The sequence below is a fragment of the Varanus komodoensis genome, unplaced genomic scaffold (genome assembly GCF_004798865.1).
Source record: "Varanus komodoensis strain SLA01 unplaced genomic scaffold, ASM479886v1 scaffold3, whole genome shotgun sequence".
NCBI classification, from domain to species: domain Eukaryota; kingdom Metazoa; phylum Chordata; class Lepidosauria; order Squamata; family Varanidae; genus Varanus; species Varanus komodoensis.
The window spans coordinates 66,507,418-66,526,215 of NW_025335761.1; positions in this window are offsets into that span (position 1 = coordinate 66,507,418).

The window sequence follows — 18,798 nt, forward strand, 5'->3', positions numbered from 1 at the left end:
TGTTTCCTGCCCGAGTAGCATGCCCAATAAATTCTGAATGAGGGACCTTCTCCCTGAAGAATTGGGCTTCCATCTCAAGTTATTGCAAGCCCAATTATTGTTTCCTATTAATAATTAAGGCTCTTTAAGGGGCGCCTCTTGGCGTGAAGGAGGAGAGCGCAAAAGTTGGCTTGAAACTCAACATCAAGGAAACTAAGACCATGGCATCTGGCCCTCTCATTTCCTGGCAAATAGATGGGAAAGAAATGGAGGTAGTGACAGATTTTATTTTCCTGGGCTCCAAGATCACCGCAGATGGGGACTGCAGCCAAGAAATTAAAAGACACTTGTTCCTGGGGAGGAAAGCTATGGCAAGTCTAGACAGCATACTAAAAAGCAGGGACATCACCCTGCCAACAAAAGTGTGTCTAGTCAAGGCGATGGTTTTCCCAGTTGCAATGTATGGCTGTGAAAGCTGGACCATGAGGAAGGCTGAGCGCCGAAGGATTGAGGCCTTTGAATTGTGGGGCTGGAGGAGACTCCTGCGAGTCCCTTGGACTGCAAGGAGATCAAACCAGTCAGTGCTAGAGGAGATCATCCCTGACTGCTCTTTAGAAGACCAGATCCTGAAGATGAAATTCAATAATACTTTGGCCACCTGATGAGAAGGACGGACTCCCTGGAGAAGAGCCTGATGCTGGGAGCAATAGATGGCAAAAGAAGGAGGGGACGGCAGAGGATGAGCTCCATGGAAAGGACACGTCTTTACTCCAGGACCAAAGTGGAAGAAGTCTCTGTGCAGCAGCAAGTTAAGCCCCTGCTAGAGGAGAGCAGGTAGCTGCAGGTAGTGGCTCCAAAGAGCCGCCCTCTTCCTGAGACCCCCAGGGGATGGGCCGCCCCCTGGGCTGGTTCCTGGCAAGCCAGACACCGCTCTCGAGCTGGGCCGGGGCACCTTCCTGCGGCTGCCTGCCCTGCGCTGCCTCTGCTCCCTGGACATCGCACGCCAGCTTTGGACCACGGTGGAAAAGCCCCCCTTTCATGGGGGGGTGGCCATCTGGGTGCCCCTGAGTGCTGAATTCCAGCACTGGGTGCGTGCAGGGACTGTGGCAAGTTCGGGGTGCACAAAGGCCTGCCTGTGGAGGCCCCGAGTTCCCCCTGCCCACTCCGCCCGAAGTCCAGGCTGCAAGAACCTCTCTGGGATCCGGGGGCAGCGTCAACGCAGGCGGAAAGGAGATTCCAGCGGGGCAAATTGAATTCCATTTTATAGATCGTGGCTAAGCAGCAGAACCTTTTCACAAAGCTACCTCCAGAGAAAACTTGAAAGGTGAAAAACCATAAATGCAGAGAGCCGAATATCGCTGTAGGGAGAGTGGGGCAGGTGGGAGGGGCAGGAGCTGCCTGGCTTGTTAGCGGTGGCAAGCCCTGCCCCGGCCTTTTGAAATAAGCCTTCAGAACTCCACCAGGAAGAAACCTTTCCTGCTCCTTCCCTAAGATGCTTGAGTGTGCACCAAGAAACGTGCAGCGCACACGCGGCCCACAGAGAGGCCAAGGAGGGGAGGCGGCCGGGTGCAGCCAGGCCTCTGAGTCACGGGAAGGATGGCTCTTTCCCCGGTACCCACGAAACATGACGTGTGAGCCGCCTCTGCAGATTTTTTTCTTTGTCTCGAGGAAACGGGAGGTGGGGTTTGAATGCCAGTGCGGATCTGGGACCATCCTGACTGGATTTGCCGCTACTTCCATCATGCGCGTCTCAGAAGGTGCTGCGGAGGACTGGGGTAACGGTTTTGCCCTCGCCACCTCCCTCTGCTCTCCTCCCGTGCCCCCACCAATCGTCTCAAGCGCCTCATCTCAGCACCCAGTTAAATTACGGCTGCAACTCTCGTGCAGAACTTCTCAGGAGATTCTGATTGTTGGATGCTCATTGGAGCACATCGCACACTTAATGAGGCAAATGACCCTTTTCTGCTTGCCCTTTCATTAAGCTGCTCTTTGGACTAACGCCCTTGGAGTCTGCCTGAGAACAAAATGATAGACAGGGTGGTGCGCGTTGCTGTCTCCCCCACCTGCGCAGCCACACCTGTGTGCACCTGCCCCGGTTCCACCCGTCTCCCTGCCTCTTGCTTGCTTGCTTCCCCCCCCACCGTATGCAGCTGTGGACCGGGGCAAGCTGAGAGATGGCGGCTGATTCGGGAAGGCATCCTTTGGGTTTCGGGGCTGGCGCTGAAGCTCCGCACCCAAGATTCTTCCACTCACACCAAATACACACAAGCATTTCTGCGGTTTAAACTGCACACACAGAAGCATCATTTCCAGGGGAGCTGTGATAGCCTCTTGCCGAAAAGCAACAAAGAATCCTGGCTAATAACGCAATACATTCATTAATAAGTTTATGAATAAATGAATGTGTTTAATAATAAATGGGCTGATCTTTAAGGTGCCGCAGGCTCTCGGCTGTTTCTCCAACACGGCCAGTGCTGAAAACAGCCGGAACAAACGGCTGAGTGGCTCTCCTTGTTTATTTCTTTAAAAACTTTGCGAGGACCCCATTCGTGCGAAATGCAGCCCTTCACCTGAAGACGTGGTGGCGTCAACGCACCACGGCTGCAAAAAGAGGCAGGCGGGCAGCGCTTGGGCTCGAGCCAACGGCAACCTTCACACGCCCAAATGCCGTTTTCCAGGCTCAATGGCGAAGCGCAGGCCGGGTGCCGAAGGGCTGAGTAAGCAGGGCTGATTGTGCCCTTTCTTTCAAGGAAGGGGCACAGAAAGGAGGAGGAGGAGGAGGAGCGGGGGGCCTGCTGGATCCTGCTGCTGGCCATTGGCCCATTTGGCTCAGCCCGGCTGCCGCGGTCCGGGAGCGATGTCTCTCCGGGGTTTGGGGCCGGAGCGCCTCCGTCCCTGCCTGGAGATGCCAAGCCGGTTCCTTCTGCAGGCAAGGCCGGGGGGCCCCACACGAGAGGCGCCAGTTCAGCTTCCCCCAGCAGTGCTGGGCCCCAGAAGCCCCCCACGGCACACCTGGGGGCTCGGGTGCTGCATCCTTGGCAAGCCCCATTCCGCGGTGGCCCGAAACACTTGCAAAGCACCACGTGCGCGAAGGGGGGCAAACCGCGGGCAGGCAGCGGGCCGTTCACACGTACAAGGAATCCGCCTCCGAGCAAAGGGCGCGGAGCTCTGACCCGATGGCTGTGAGCAGCCCAGTGGCCCGAAGAGGCAGGAGCTCCGGGGCCGGGAGGGCGGTCCAGGGAAGAGCCGAGGTGCCCTTGGAAGCTGCTCCAGGGCATCAGCCTCCCCGGAGGGGGCCGCGAGGTCACAGCCGCGAGGTCACGGGGGCCACCGACCTCGGCAGCGCTTGGCGCGAGCTGTGGCAGCCGAGGCGGCCCACGAGCGAGCCCTTTCCGGGCAGCCCCGGCCTCTCGCTGCGGCCCCAGCACGCCTGGCTGTTGCCCCGAAGGCAGGGCTGAGGGGGAGGCCATCCCAGACGCACTCAGGGTGGCCGAGCCCCAGCCGCCCCTCGGCGCCTGCTGGGAACTTTCTGAACTTTGCATCGTCAAGCCCGACACTTTGTGGGAGGCCGTGACCGAGTCACGTGGGATAAACGCCGAACATCTGCCTGGTGGCACGGGGCCGGGGGGGGGGGGAGGCGCTTGCCAGAAGGTGAGGAAACGGCCCCAGGTGCCGTTGGCCGGGCAGCTGTGTGTGCCAGCAATCGCTCGTGAGCCCGGGGAAGCCGCCCCCCGCGCACCGGCACATTTTCAGTGTGCGCAAGAGAGTGGGAGACGCGCCCCCACCTCCACGGCGCTGGAGTGCCAGATCCAAAGCCAAGGCACGTGATGCCGGTGCTCGACCCCCCCGGCCCCTGTAATGGGAAGGAGCTTTGCAGTCTCTGATTGGCTGCCCCTCACAGGCAGGGATCCAGGGGGTGGACTGGTCACCCCCCCCCACTGCCACTCCTTCTGCACAGGGATGCCCCCCAGCACTGCAGAAACCTACCTGGCTAGCGCAGAACCAGCAGCAGGCTGGCATGGCTCCTGAGCATGAGCAGAATTCTCCAAAGGAACTACCAAAGCACTCCCACGCCCTCCTGCCTTGGGACGCCCTGGCCTTGGGAGAGGGCTGGGTGTGTGGAGGGACACGCAGAGCCACGTGAAGAGTGCCCTGCACGGCTGCCACGCCTCAGAGCGGCATGGCACCGAGGAAGGGGCGGGGGCTGCTCCCCAGGCACGTCCTCAGCCCGGCTCTGACGTGAACTAGGCACTCAGGCTGTGTTCACACAACACAGCACAGCACCACGGGCAGCCCAGCACGGACGCCCTGGTTCCCGGGGTCTCTGTGGCGGCTGTAGAAGCGGTGAACCTTGCTTCAGACTGTGTGCCAAGCCACAGTGGCAGAGAGACACCCTAGAACAAACCACGGTTTCTTACACTGGTTTCACTTAAGTCTGGTGAAATACCGTGACTGTGCTCAGACAACACGACAGACCAGCCGTGGTTAGACGCTCCCATGGCTTGCCCTGCGCTCTGCCGGTTCGTCGCTCTCTTGGTCCCGAAAGCCCTGCCTCGCATTTCAGCCAAGCCCCTCCTCCTACTTCTGGGCCTTGCTTCGGTGCTTATGAACCCCCCCCCCCTTGGTGCCTCTCGGCGCTTTGGGGTGCATGCTCGGTGCGGAAGCAATTCCGTGGGAGCAGGAGGGATACAGGACCCCATCCCGGGCAGACCCCGCCCAGGCGCCACTGCCCTCCCCCACAACAGCCCCCCACACCCCGGCCAGGGGCGAGGGGCTCTGGGACAGAGCAAGCGCCAGAGCAGGGGCAGGGCTGGGCTCCCCCTCCCCCACGATTCGGGCCCAGCGTTGGCCTGGCTAGCTTCTCTATCCTTGAGCTGTGGGGGCTCCAGAAGCCCCTTCCCAGTAGGCTGACCTTCCTCGACCTTTTGCTGCGGGCAAGTTTGGCAAAACCAGCTTGCTCCCGGCAGCGATCCTGGACTCTGGGGCCCTTGGCAGGGGTTGTCCGGGCCCGGCAGGGCTCCCCACCCCACCGCTTCTGAAGGCACCATTCGAGGGACGGGGGGGTGGTTTAATACAAATAAATGCAACTTAATACAAATAAATGCAACTAAGCAGCTTATAATATAATCTCAAGGCCCTCTGCAGACAAAACACTGTCAAAGCAGAGGTAAAAAGCATATATAATAATTAAATGGTTTACATAACCATTTAACAAAACACAATTATGCATCACAAAATGTGCAACTGAAGGAACAGGAAGAGCACTCTTGGGTGGCTCCCCGCAGTCCATCTCTGCCTGCACCCCGTCCCGTGTGCGGCCGGCCAATGGCCCTTCAACCCCATCCCCTGCCCCAGGCCCCACCTGGGGAGAGGGCTTCCAGGGGGGCCCCCGGCTGCAGGGCCCTCCCCGGGGAGACCCGCCCAGGGCCTGCTGCCCTGCATCTCCCAGGGCCTTTAGGGCACAACCCCATGGAGTCGCCCGTAACTCTCCGGACTCAGAGGCTCCGGGGCACCCCATGAAGAACGGCAGGAGTGCAGAGGGAAGGGGCGGAACTGCTGCTGGGTCGCATCCTGCCCCTCTTGCCCCCAGCTCCCCATCAGCCCCCTATCTGGGTCACTCTTGCAACCCCAGAGGGCCGGCCAGGGGTACTTTGTGAGCAAGTGCCCCTCCCCAGAGTCGAGGTGGGAGCTCTCTCCCAGCCCCAGATCCGGGAAACTGAATGACTCCACAGCCCTCTTGCCCCTGCCTGGGGGCCACGGGACCTGCTTGCTTGCTTTTCAAGAAATCTCTGCACTGGGGCTAACCTGTAATCTAGTTTCTCCCTTTCTGCTGTGATCTTGTTGCGATTCACATCTTTCACTCCTGCCAACCACCCTCCTAAAATGGGAGAAATGACCAGAGAACAGAAGCAGCTGCCCCAGATGTGTTCCAGCTGTTTCCTCCTGGCTTGAGACCCACACGCCGGTCCAGCATGGCACCCCATGCAGATCAGTGTTCCCACAGAAGTCCCGGCCAGGATTAAGCATAACTCGATGCTTATGGGGGAGACGGGACTTTTTATATCAAAGGGAGGAAGAGAACAAGATTTATTCCCTTCCTGGTTTCTCTTTCTTCTTCTTGGCTGGGACTTCTTCAGATTTATGGGGTAAATCTGCTCAATTCTTAGATTTATGGGACAGCAGATTTCTACTCCTTTATGGTATAAAGTTTTTGGATGCAAGCTGGAAGTGGAATTATTAAAATGTGTTGCTTTTCTTAAAATGCTGTGACAAAAATAAAACACCCTGCATTATACAGAAGCAAATATTAAGCAAAAGGAATTAATCACCAGGGAAATAAACCAGGAGCAGGAACTGGGGTCACTCTGTGAATGCCAGAGAAGTAGCTTAGAACAGTAGCTAAACCACAGGGAGAAAGATGAGCGTTTTCCTTAAATGCAACCATTATCTCCTAAACACAGCTCACATTTCTCTGCAGGGACAAAAGGATTTGATTTATGCCGGTTAAACACCATCCAGTATGGCGGGTTCTACTCAGACCCCAGGAAAAAAAATGCTGTAAAACAAAGCAGAAGGTTGGAATCAACACGGGCAGGTTCGACATAAAGACCCATGAATATTTTATCACACTTTCCGGCTGCTAAAAGAGGGGAAAGGACATGCAGAGAATCCCACATTCAGTGGGGCGGACAGAACTAATGATACAGGGGATTGGGATGGTGAAAAACTCTTCTTCAGATGAGAGGAGAATTGCTCCAGATGTAAGCCCATTGCAGAGCCCGGAAAAGGAGGATGGGATTTGTTGTTCAATGTATGCTTAGCAACAGTCTTAGGGGCTCTCACCTGGCTGGGGGGCTGCCACACCATGCCCCGGGGCCAGAAGGAGCCCTTCCGTTTGTCCCCCCTTGCAGGCCGCTGTGAGTGGGCGGGTGGCCCAGGGGGCTTCTGGCCTGGCCTGGCCCGGCACCTGTGCTCTTCACGCATGGGGGTGCCCTTGCACATCCTCCCCTCCAGAGGGAGTCTGCAATGGGGAGGGGGCCCCCTGCAGGGAGGCCTGGGAGCCCAGCAGGCTGAGATGGGCATGCCCAGTGGTGAAGCTGCGTCAGCCTCCGCCGCCCCGAGAGAAGCTGCCGGGACTCCTCGAATGGAGCCGGGGGGGATCGTTCTTTCCAAGCCTGAATGGCAGCGGGTGGAGGGAGGCGCTGGCCGTTGGGAACACGCGAGGATGAGGAAGGGTGGGCAGGGGCAGGAAGGAAAGGCCTGGCAGGTTCACGGGGCAGGGGGTGGCGCTAGAGAGAGTGGTGGGTAGAGCAACGGGGGCAAAGGCAGCCCAGAAAGAGAGAGACACCAAAAGGGGAAAGAGGCGCCCAAGAAGGAGGCCGAGGCTCCCGGGCCCTGCGTGCGGGGGATCGAAATCCTTCCTTTTAATCTTTCTGCTGCCACCTCTGCCCTTCCCTGCCTTCTGGCCTTCTCTCTCTCTCCTCCCAGCACTTTGAGAACACTCCACCCCCACACCGCACACACACACAAGATCATTTGCCACTTTCTGTTTCGCACTTAATTCCTGAGAGGTGAAGGTGGTTTATGAATGGGGTTGATTAACGGAAGAGTAATTGATTCAATTTTTGAGCAAGATCTGGAAGGGAATTGGGGAATTGTTCAGGAGAGACTCCCTGACTTGACCTTGGCTTGTTTTGGAGCTGTGGCTGTCAAATGCTCGGAACACCGTTCTGCCGCCGAGATTGCTTGCCACGGCGAGCTGGGCAGGACTGGGACCACTTACAAAGCCACGAAGCGGCCCCTCCTCGCGGGGCTCTTTTTCCGACCCGCTCACTGCCTTTGCAAATTAGTTTTCCCTGGGGAACGGATTGGGGGTTTCAAGAAAGTATTTTATTCGGGGTGACTTGGATAGGAAGTGACCTGTCTGTACTGGGCAGCTGCGACTGCAAGCGAACCCGGCGCTTGTGCCGATGGCTGCCTTGGGGTCTCCACCTCCAGTCCTGGCAGCAAAGCCCCTCGTGTAAAGCTGACTTTCAGAGACCTTCAGCACCTGAATGTCGGCAGCTTGCATCCCCCTGTGCTTTAGACTTGTTTCTAGCTGTCTCCAGCATCTTGACTGAAGAGCCTTTGCATTTCTTATACTGCATCGCAATGGCTGATTTCCAGAGGGTGCCGCCCCACCTGGTCTGGGAGCGCAGGGCCCTTCGGGGTCCCGGGACCAAGATCCACCAGCCCTGGCAGCCCGTTCTGCCCCCTTCCCTGCAGCATGTGTGGACAGACCCAGGCTGGCTGCCCCTCTGAGACCGGGGGAGGGAGGGCGCACTGGGGGGCAGGGAGGGGGGCTGGAGCTGAGCTTGGAGGGGCTCGTGCATCATGGGCTGGGGGCACTGCAGTGCACCGAAGAGAAGGCTGAGAGGGGACATGGGCTCCCTCTAGAAGGACCTCAAAGGCTGCCACAGAGAGGGAGGCCGAGGTCTCTTCTCGCTGATGCCGGAGGGCAGGACCCCTTGGCACGAGTCCGTTTGGAAACAGCCCTGCCTGGGTGCTCTCGGGGACTGGAGCCAGGGCCACCATGTGCCTTCCTACCAGCGGCAGCCAGGCAGGGCACCTCTGACAGAAAGGGCTGCAGCTGAGCCGCCAAGCACCGGCAGGCAGGTGCCCCTGGTGCACAGACCCGCTGCCCGGGAGGGGCCAAGGAGAGCCACTGCCAAAGCCCCGGAGAACTGCTCCGGCCGGTGGAACCGCAGGCGCTGCCGGGCCAGGTGGATCGCTGGGCTCTTTCCGGAGAAGGACACGTCGTGGGCCTGTGTTCTGGGGAATGGGGGGGGCGGGGGGCAGTGTCCCCAGAGCGCTCGCGTCTGCTCAGCAGAGGAGCTGGGACCGAGTGCCGGGCATGGATGAGAGAAGCTGCTGCTGCTCCAACATTAAAGTTCACAAGCACTTGGGCAAAGCAAGGCTGAGACGGCTCGTCTCGCACTTCTGAAAAGACGGAGGCCGCCCAGCCTGCCCCCCCCCCCCCGCCAGTCCTGGAACAATGGCAGCGACCGGCTTTATTCACAGCGTTTTCATCCCACTCGTCTATAGAAAGGACAGTGCCCAGCGAGAACCATAAAGCTCCCCCAAACCCTGCTTCTTAAAGAACAAAAGGACGAACAAGATAAAGAACTTCAAAGCAAGCTCTGTCGCTGCATTCTGCCCAGAGAGGAACAAGGCATTAGACAGAAGGATCAGGGCCTCAGCGCGCCAAATCCTCTCCGGCATGCAGGGGGTGCGGAGGGAGCGGCTCAGTCATGCGCCAGCCCCGGACCCAGCAGTTCCCCACTTAATGCCGCACGAGGCCATGGGGACGAGGCAGTCGGGTCGCCACATGGGCTTGCTGGGAAGGGGGAAAGGCAGAATTATTGCCAGTGCCTGGAGGGCACGGTTTTGTCTGGCTCTGAGGAACTTCTGCAAACGCGGCTGTTGAGGGGAGGCGAGCATCCAAGGGGTGGGAGGCCAGCCTCGCACCTTCTGCTTCGACGAGCAAAGAGGAGGCGCTGCCGGGGCCCACGGAGCCACGGGGCCCGGTGATCCACGCGGGTGAAAAAGCCGAGCCGTGAGGTCTGAACATGCGTGTAGCAAAAGCTGGGCTGCATCCACCAGCGGGGTTGGAAAGTGGCAGCAGAGGGAGGCCTGAGAAAAAACTGAATTTATTAGGGCTGGTGCAGTCTTCAAGCTTTTAAGGCAGCTGGAGAAGGCAGTGCCTCGTGACGAGGCCAGGGGACCAGCCATTCCCCTCTTTATTCTGGGTTTCTTTTGCATAAAAGACCTGCCTGTTCAGTCTACTCTGCAGCCGTGGTGGTGGTTTCTGCCAAAACTCGGATCTTCTTTGCTCCGGTGTTGCGCGTTCCGGGCTGCTTAGCTGGGGAACCGTTTCTGGCTCAGCAGAGCTCACCAAGTCCTTCGCTTTCAGGATCCAGCCCGCTTTATTCAGCCTCTTCAGGCCACCAAGTGGCACTCTTGCCGAAAGACCTTGGGCTCCGTTCATTCACTGCTGAGGGAGCAAAAGGGCTGCGTCCAGCCCAGAATGGAAGATTCTGCCATTATTAGAAAGGCCTGAAATGCAGAATCATAGAACAGTAGGTCAGAAGGGGCCAAGACGGCCATCAAGTCCACCCCCTGCCGGCGCAGGACACCAGGTCACACCACCCCACTCAGGTGGCTGCCCAGCTTCCCCTTGAAATCCTCCAGACTGGGAGAGCCCCCCACCTCTCCAGGCAGCTGGTCCCACTGCCATACTGCTCTGACCGTGAGGAAGCTCTTCCTGATGTCCAGCCTGAATCTGGGTTGCTGCAGCTTGACTTGATTATTCTGTGTCCTTCACTCTGGCATCAGCGAGAAGAGATCTTGACCATCCTCTCTGTGGCAGCCTTTGAGGTCCTTCTAGAGGGATCCCATGTCCCCCCTCAGCTTTCTGTTCTCAAGGCTGAACATGCCCAGTCCTCCCAGTCTCTCCTCACAGGGCAGTGTTTCCAAACCCTGGATCATTATTGTCACCCGCCTCAGGACCCTTTCTAATGTTCCTGCATCCTTCTTAAATCTTGGAGCCCAGAACTGGGCACAGGACTCCAGGTGAGGCCTGGCTAGTGCGGAGTGTAGGGGGGCTGCTCCTTCTCGTGATTTGGAAGTGATACTTCCGCTACTGCACCCCAAAGTAGCATTTGCCCTTTTGGCGGCTGCATCGCACGGTTGGCTCATGCTTAGCCTGTTGTCCACGATCACTCCGAGGTCTTTTTTTTCCAGTTCTCTTGAGCCATGTATATAATAAAAATGCGTCTTACCTCCATCTCCCGAAGTCACTGAAGCAACGGCCGCCCCTGGTGCTCAGGGAAGACCTGCATGGGAGGCTCTGCCTGCAGCAGAATGCGGGGTCAAGCCGTGGCACCTCCAGGTAGATCTGGGGAGGCCCCCGCCTGAAAGACTCCCGGGGACTCTGGCCAGAGGGTGCCTGAAGCTGCATGGAGCACTCGTCCGACTCCGGGGAAGGAACTCCCAGTCAAAGCCGCACTTCTCCGAGCGCAGAATGTGCAGAGCTCCTTCATGGCCCGGAGGTTCCTCCGCCCCAGAAGGCTGGTAGCTCCACCGGGTGGGATTCAGAGCACACATCTCAAGCGTGCAAGGGTTTGCTAGTGCCCGAGCGTCTCGTTCGCGACATCCAGAGCTGCAACCTTCTGTCTGTCGTGGACCCACATAAGCAGTCCTGTGAAGCTGGGGGCCACCACACTCCCTCTGCAGGGGGCAGAATCCCACCCACGCTGTCTCGGAATCAGTAGGGCCTGCACATAATCTGTGAAGTGACTGACCCTTGAAACAGCCTTTTCCCATCTTCCCATGAAATGCGCTGTATTTTATTATTTTGTTTTATCTGCAAGGCCAAGGTTTGGAAGGCACCAGTGAGCAAAAGATGACGGCGAGAAATGCAACTCTTTCTGGAACTTTCCTCCGAGGGCTGGCGGTGCCGGTGTGCCTGCGGTCCTGGGCCAGGCAGCAGGGCGAATTTCCGTCTTTCAGGAATCCTTCCAACGGCCTCAGGTGTGAGCCCCGGCTGCTTTGCCTCTTCTGTGTGGCTATCAAACGGGCTAAGAAGAAGGCAGATTATGGGCCTTAAGTCATCAAGGAGTTTCAGTTCCCTTTCATTAAGTTCAAATAAGATTTCAAGGCAACAGCAGGTTTGTGAGTTTCTTTTATGCATAGAAATGCAATCTTTCGGTCCAAACATTACCGGTTTTTGATTTTCAAAAAAGGAAGCCTGAGCTCCTTTTTTGAAGGGGTGGGAGCAGCTCCTTGAGAAAGCCCCCTCAAATGCCTCCCGACACCTGGGAGGAGCGAATCCCAAACTTCTCTGGAAGACAGTTGGGTGGCACAGCCAAGGGCTCTGCAAAGGCTCCCCGGTCCCCCTGCAGGACACCCGGACACCTGGGTCCCCGCAACAGGCCTACAGCTTTGCCCCTGAACCCATGCCGGTGGGGATGGCAGGAACTGGAGTCCGGCAGATCAGGGGGGCCCCCGGCCAGAAGAGGCAGCTTTCCGCGTGCCGTTTGACTGGGCAGCCAGCGAGTCCTCGTCCTCCCTTGCGGCCCGCCCCCGGTGGGCCAGTGTGTCCGGATCGGGGGCTAAGTGCCCCCGCAGGCGCTTGCAGAACCGCAAGGAACACTGGGGAGCGAACCCCGGAGACCAGCCCCGAGGGCTCTTTGCCGCAGCGGTGCACGCGGTCTCCGGGGCTCCCCCGCACCCTGGCCCAGCGTCCTGCGCCTGGACCCTCGTCCGGCCCTGCGCCAGCGGCCCCTGCCTCGCCCCAGCGCATGCCAGTCTGCTCCCGCTCACCCCAGCGGCCCCTGCCTGGCCCCACGTGCCCCAGCCTGCCCCGGTGTGTCCTTGCTCGCTCCAGCTGCTCCTGCCCGGCTGCAGCCCCCTCTTGCCTGGTCCAGCCCCCCCCCGCCCCCCACTTGCTACCTTATCAGGAGAAGGGGCAGAGCTCCTTCCAGAGGCCCCAGGTTGGATGCTCACCTGGCGGCGGCGGCCCTGGGACCTGCCCCATTGCTGCTGCACCAGGTCGGCCGGGGGGCCACTGGGGGTCCGGTGGCCACGCGTGCAGAGCAGCAGCAAGGCGCCACGTGGCCGTGGCCTGCCAGCCCCCCTCCCCAGCCCACGACACTGGTTGCTGAAGCGCCACGCCAGCAGCCACGGTTCCCGCCCGGTTCCTGCTGCGCCCCCTGCAGGCGTCCGGGCGCTCCCTGTCCCGGTGGAAGCCCAGGGGGAGGAGGACGTGGCGAGATCCCCTGGGAGCCAGCCACGCGCCCGAGAGGTGCTGCCAGCCCTGCAGCGGCTGACGCACCACCGCAATTTCATTTCCAGGTCTTAGCAGCTTATCCCGTGCCTGGGAAGCTGCTAATGGAAAGGGGGCTCCTGCTGCGCACCGTCACTCGAGGGAAATCCTCCCGAGGCAGCCACAGCTCGTGGATCCGCGGCGCAGCTTGAGCAGGCAGCATTTCGGGCCGGCCTGCCTGGCCCTTGCCCCGGTGAACGGGCTCCCTGGCGGAGCCCCTGGGCAGAACCTTTCCACCCGGACATGCCCCAAAGCCTGCATCCCCAAGAGCCTGGCGTCAAAATGGACCATCAACATTTGCTTTCAGAGGCTCTATGTTTCTAGTCCCTAAGAACCCCAGCCGGGTGGGAGCCAGGCTGCCGTCTTCTGCCTGTCTTCTCTGCTTCCTGGGAGGCTGCAGCCAAAGTCCCCAGAGGCCAGCGCAGAAGCCCCCGGCTGCCGTGGGGTGTGCTGGGCAGGGGCCTCGCCACGGGCAGAGGGCGCACAGGGAGCCAGAGGAGGGGCACACGGCCCTGGGCTGCAGACAGACGGGGCCCGAGCAGCCATGTTGATCCGTGACGGGGCTGCACCTGGGAGTGGCCCCTGGAGCATGGGGCATGCCCACTCCTCTTGAGCAGGGATCCTTGTGCGAAAGCCAAGGAAAATGCAGGCTACTGCAGGAAAGGGAAGACCTGGTGCAAACAGACCGTTCAGTGGGAGAGGAGAATGCTCCAGCTACCCTCCGCTCTGGGGGAGCCGGGCCTCAGTCCCGGGGCTCGGGGCTCTTTTCCGTGGGACTGAGCCCCACAGGGAGCTGTCTCTAGTGTGTTTGGAGAGAAGGGGGTATCGATTCTGGCATGTTCCAGCCAGCCAAGTTGTAGGACTTCTGTCCAAACATGCACAGCACTGCATCCAAAAAAGTGAGAGGAATATGGGCAAAGATGAGCAGCAACGAAAGCTGAACCAACTCAAGGTAAAACGATGACTCCAATTCACATTTTGCATCGGATGCCCCTGGCACCTCCACCCCAGTCTCCAAGCAGGATGCGAGACGCTCCCCCAGCTCAGCCCAGTGCCTTGGAAGATCCAGCTGGTTTTCAGTCCAGCGGCAGTTCGGGGAGCCCACTGAGAAGGCGTGGAAAACAAGCTCGTTACGACAACCCACACGAAAGGGAGGCCAGCGGCCACTTGATAGCATTTACCAGATTATGCGCTCTAAATGGAGTGCGTACAGTGCGGAAAGCAATTAATGAAAAATGGGAGAACTGAGAATTTAATATATATGATAATATGGAAATCTATTAGCGAAAGTAGAAGAGAATTTATCATATTGTAGGACCTGATGGGTAAATAATAATGGGAAAGGATTAAGAACTTTGAGAAAGCACACTGTAATTCCTTGTCCAGCATTCAAAGATGGGCATGCGTGGGTTTTCTTCGCTAAGAACACCTGGCATCTATTAGAAATGCACAGGACCAGGAGCTTGGTCCATGCTCGTTAAGCCCTGACATGCAAGATTATGCAAAATTACAAGGGGTTTCCCAGCATTTCGGCTCTAACATTCCCCAAAAAGGCCAGGAAAGAGAAAGCGTTCTGCAAACAAGCCCACAAAAGCTGCAAGCTTGTAAAGACCTTTCCGCAGCCCTCTGGGTCTCGCAGCGGAGTGGCCGTAGCCCGGGGTGTGGGGGGAAGGCAGCACGAGCTCTGTGGGTCCTGGCTGGATCCCTGGCAGCGTCTCTGGGTAAGCCGGGGGTTGTCCCTGCCGGAAGCCCCGGAGAGCCTGCTGCCAGCCCGTGTGGGCAATGCCAGGTAGGTGGAGCAGAGGCCTGGCAGCCGGGCTCCTGTGTCCCAGAGGAGGCCTGGCCAGCCCCGTCCGCGGCTGTGGGTGGGACGGGGCCGTGGCTCGCCTCAGCGGCCCTGCGTGGAGCTCTCCATCTCCTCTGGCTGGGCTGGCCTCGCCACAGCCGCCGAATTACGCGGTCTCGTGCTGGTGGGTCGGCTCAGCTGCAGGGAGCACTTGAAGCCCCCTCGGTGCTCGGACTGTGAATTGCCCGCACTCCACGCACGGAGGGCGAGTCGGGGCAAGACCCCGGCCGGCTCAGGCCACGCCTCGGGCATGGGAGCGGAGTGGCGCCTGCCGCGTTTCACAGCACGCCCTCTGCTGCGGCTTTTCTCTTCCCTGCACCTGCCTTCCTTCCAGTTATATATCTTTTCAATTTATATGTTGAACATGTTGGAATTTATATATTGCAACATGTTAAAATCCAGCAACATAAAACAACACAAGCACAATATATCAATCAACTAGAAAGAGCAATGATAATAAAAACAATAACAACAATATCTGTGAATAAATTAACAGAATTAGATAAAACCGAAATAGAAAAAAAGTAGCATTACTAAAAAAAAAACAAACAAACCCTAAATTTACATGCCCCCCAAGAATAGAACATAAACCGTCAGAATTAATAAATAAATGTCTCTCATTTAAAACCATGTCACATTGGCAGTGGCATAAAATAAAATGCCATGATTAATGCTTAAACATTCACCTATTAAAATAACAAGCAAGTCTTTAGTTGGCCTAAAAGCCAGAAGAGGAGGTGCCAGCTGGACTTCAAGAGGAATTGAATTCCAAAGTCGGGGGGGGGGGGGGGTGCCCCAAAAAATGCCCCCCCTTCCAGCTCCCCCCCCACTTCGTGAGGAGGAAGGCTTCGGATGAGGATGAGGTGAGCGGGCTGCCTGTGCAGAAGAACCCGGCCCGGCCTGTTCAGGCTGCTTCCTGTGCTGTTGGAAGCATCCTGACGGCACGCCATCTCTCTTAAACCTCATAACTTGGCCTCCTTCCCACATGCGGAATCCCAGCTGTCAGAGACGAAGCGCAGGCGCACGGGAGGCACCAAAGCGAGCCCTCCCCGAGGACCATGTCGGGCTGGCTCGCAAAGGCGGCCCGATGCCGGCAGCACCCTTGATCTGCACCCCGCCAAATGGTGCTCAGGGCAGCAGGAGGATGCAGGCACAGCCCTTCCAGGAGGGGGGGGCGGGGGGGCCGTGGGGTCCTTTGGGCTCCAGCTCCAAGGCTGGAAAGCAGCTCAGAGCTGCGATCGGTGCTCAGCACACAGAGACACAGAGCGGTCAGAAGGGGTCTCCCGGGCCATCTAGTCTGACCTCCGGCTCCAGCCGGCTCCGCTCACGACATGCCTGCCATGTGCGTGCCCAGCCTGGCCTTGAGCACTCACGCTGGTGGGGCCTCAGCCACCTCCTGTACTTCCTGGCATCCAAATTGAACCTTGGTTCCCTGGTCAGAAAGATGTTGGGGCAGCGGAGAGGAGCGGAGAGGAGTGGAGAGGAGAGGAGCACTCCGACGCTGGCCCTGGCAACATTGTAGACAGACTGCTGAGCTTGCTCCCAGGCGAGACCTGCAAAGGCACCTGCCTGCCTGCCTGCCTGCCTGCCTGGTAGCGACTCTCCCTCATCGGCCCCAGGGAGGGTAGCTCTGCCCTCCGGCGATGCGGGAAAGCCGCTTGCCGCATGCCCTTGGGGATCAAACATGCCTCCGGGGCTCCCGGCATTCCCTTCTTCCCAGCAGTCACTGGTGAGAGGCCGAGAAGGCGCCCCCCGGCACAGGGGATCCATGCACGACGGTGGCCCCGGGTGTCCTGGACTTCAGCTCACAGCAGCTCTGCCCAGCAAGGCCCTGGCCACGGATGCTGGGAGCTGAAGTCCAAAGCATCCGGGGATGTTTGGTCCGTTTGCCGCCCATCCATGTCTTTGAGGAAGGGAGGGGGCAGATGGGGGGAGGACTCTCTGCTCCTGGGAACGGAGGGTTCTGATTTGGGCCACGGCAATTCCTGCCTCCCAGAACCACGGCCACCCTGTGCCAGTTCCTGGTGAGCTGCCAAATGGCAATTCCCAAAAAGGACAGCTCCAGGTCCTCGAACGGGGGGAGGGGCAGACCTCAGGGGGCAGAATCTGCTGCTTTGGCTGGAGGTCGGGAGCCTGCCCGCCCGAGTCCGAGGCAACCTGGAAGCTCAGCCGATGCAGCCCGATCTCCAGCGCACCCAAAAGGGAGTCACGTGGATGGCCTGCCTAGGAAAGGCTCGCCTGCCCCTGGATTCCTGCGGAGCACAGATCCCAGGGTCCTTTTCAGGGCGAGGACGTTTCTGCCAGCCCTCTCAAACAGAAACCTGCAAGGGCCGTCCCTGCAGCGCCTCTCGGCTTCAGCAGCCCATTTTACGGACGGAGGTCCCTTTGGTGGCCGCTTCACTTGCGAGTGGGGAGACCCACGCCCCGGCGCTCTGAGGTGCCAGGTGTTTCGGGACCCGCGGCTTCTCGGCAGCCCCCTGAGTGGGACGGTGTGACTTGGTGTCCTGCAACAGCAGGGGTTGGACCCAATGGCCTTCTGGCCCCATTCGTCTTTGCCATCCCATGATTCCCCCTCTGTTTCTCTCCTGTCGGAGCGTTTTCAAGGTTTTCCTCGGGGATCAGTGGGAAGTTATTGCCAAAGTGAAATTCGAATGCCGCTTTCCAGGTTGTGTGCATGCAATGGGCTTATTATCGCAGCTCATCACTTCGTGGTCGCCGTGTAAAGAGGAATGTTCTGGGACGGCAGAGCCAGCTTAGCAGCTGGCCAGGTTGGCCCCGTGTGTCTAACAGCCGTTCCGAGCCGATTCCCGTTAGCGCCACGGAAAGCAGCTCCACGTGCCAAGGAGAGGAACGAGACCAGGCGAGAGTCGACCGGAGTGTTGCCAGCATGCATGGCCAGGGCTCCACACCCCTGTGCCCACCAGCCACATCTGCCCCTTTGGGGTCTCCGGACCAGATGGCCCGGGGGACCCCTTCCGACTCGCTCTGTCTCGACACGTCTGTGTCTCCAGGGGACTCGTCCTCCTGCCCCGGCCTCAGCCCTCCCCTTCCCGGAAACCAGGGACTCCCAGGCTTCCGTGCATGTCCCTGCAGAGGCCCACTTCCGGGCAGCCCGGGCCCCCAGCTCCAAAGGGCCGGCACTTCCAGCCCTGCCCCTTTGCCTCCAGCGCCTCTTGCCACTGGAATGTGGTCCCTGAACGCTTCTCCAGACTGGAATTTGGGCTCAGGAGGAAAGGGTTTCGGTGTGTCGGGCTTACGAAAAGGAACCGCTTTCATTCTGGGGGTCTGTGTGCGAAGTGCGGCACCCCAGACCTCAGATCAGCAGAAGGCAGGCCGTGTGAACAAGGGCAGCGCTCCAGAAGCACAGCCACTGCTAGGGACCAACACGTGTGGACAGGGGACCGCAGAGCCACCCCAAAGGGGACGCCTTCCTGTCGCCCGGAAAAGGCACACTTTCCCAGCGGAATCCGTCCGCACGTCCAGCTGCAAGTGATCCTGCGCGGAGTGATGGGGGATCCGTCGGCACGGTGAAGGAGCTGGAAGACTCCCGGGACCCTGGATACGCTCTGAGTTATGTTGATGCCTGGGAAGTGCTCCTGGGCACCATTTAGCGGGGCAAAGGAATAATTCTGCTCGCACAGCGCCCTCCCACTCCCATGTTTCAGGCCACAGGAGACGGCTCCTCGGGCATCTTTGCATCTCCGACTAGTGAGAGATCTTTTAAACAGTAATTATCTCGACAGCTGACTTTTCCCGCTCCTGGAGCTCCGAGCTCTTAGCGGACACTGTTTGTTCTGCAGAGAAGGGAAGGATGGATCGGCAGTGGCACCCCCCTATCCTCCCCGAGCAGCCAGAATCGCCAGAGGGCCCCTTCGCAGCCCCGGGAGGTGCCAGGCCATTCGGGGGCAGCGGCTGCCTGCAAAGCCTCTGCCCAGCAGCCGAGAGGAGTGGGCTGGCAGAACCGCTCGCCCCCCGTGCACCATCGAGCGGGGCAGGGCTGGTGCCTGGGCAGGGAGGCCCAGTGCGATTTGAGTGCTTTGCCATGAAGCGCCCAGAGAACTTGTGTTATGGGCAGTATGCAAGGGGGTGTGAGTGCTGCTATATCATA